Source organism: Sinocyclocheilus anshuiensis, unplaced genomic scaffold (assembly GCF_001515605.1).
Source record: "Sinocyclocheilus anshuiensis isolate Anshui unplaced genomic scaffold, SAMN03320099.WGS_v1.1 C32545753, whole genome shotgun sequence".
Taxonomy (NCBI): domain Eukaryota; kingdom Metazoa; phylum Chordata; class Actinopteri; order Cypriniformes; family Cyprinidae; genus Sinocyclocheilus; species Sinocyclocheilus anshuiensis.
In genome coordinates, this window is record NW_015617745.1 from 1 (window position 1) to 1,101 (window position 1,101).

Sequence of the window (1,101 nt, forward strand, 5' to 3'; positions counted from 1 at the left end):
CTGGACAACATCTATGGAGGCTTTAATGAAAATAGCGTTGTCTCTGATATAGTTCCTTTTCCTCATCTCCTCATGGGAGAGGAACTTTGGGTAGCCGAAGCCCAGCATGCTCTCATCCAGACAACCCCCACGAACACTTCCCAGAGCTCCAGGCCGTGGCCTCTGGAAGTTCTTCCAGTTGGGATCTGGGCTGAAGGTCTCTGTGATGTGCTGAGGTTTAGTGCGCGCCGGGTCGCTCTGATCCAAGAGCGAGAAGGAAACGCGGTAAGGGAAAGGCCACTCCAGCAGCCCATCGTACTCTCCTGGCAGAACGCGAATGTAGATTGACAGGTGAGAGCCCTCGCCACTACCGTTCCCATTGGGAAAGGCGGACATTTGTAGACGGTAGCCATAATTATGGGAATAGAAGGCGGGACTAAACAACTCCAAACTCCCAGAAGTCCTGCTCTTAGCTTCCTGTAGCCGTTGACTGAAGTCTGTGAGCTTCCAGAGCAGCGTGCCATCTCGACTTCCAGAGAGTTCCTCCACCGCTCGCCGGAGTTCCCTGAGCTCCAGCCTCTGGCGATTCACCAGTCCACCGAGAAGAGAGAGGTGGGTGTGTGTGGCCTCCTCAAGGTGTCGCCCCACTGCAGTCTTAGGGCACTATGAGTGGAACGGATAGAGAGATGCCATGACAGAAGAGGTCATGATACATGATGCATTCTGATATTTATGTCCTACTTTTAAAAAAAATCTTGGGTTTTTTTTGGTTACATTTTTTCTCTATTGAATGCAACGATGCTCGCCCACTTTTTCAGTGGCCTTGGTTCCAGAAACAATTTTTCAGTCATTTTCCCCACAGGAATATTTGAAAAGGCTTTGTTAACAAGCCATGAACCAAATCAGCCATATATGAGATGATTCACAATACTTGTTACATTTGAAAATCAGACAAAAGATAAAGGTACAAACTGTTTACTTGACGGCTTTAATGAGAGAAAGAACTGCAAGAATACAAGATATGGAGAAAATGAATGTGATTTTTACTTCTGGAACCCAGCTGTTGCACGATATAGTATTTTTTCCTCTTTATTTTGTTCTACAAAAAAAAAAAAAAAAAAA

General features: G+C 46.0%; 1 pseudogene; it reads right to left on the minus strand.

Annotated features, from left to right (window-relative positions):
- Positions 1–6: 6 nt before the first annotated feature.
- Positions 7–642, minus strand: LOC107682741 (TNF receptor-associated factor 4 pseudogene; annotated as a pseudogene).
- Positions 643–1,101: the final 459 nt, after the last annotated feature.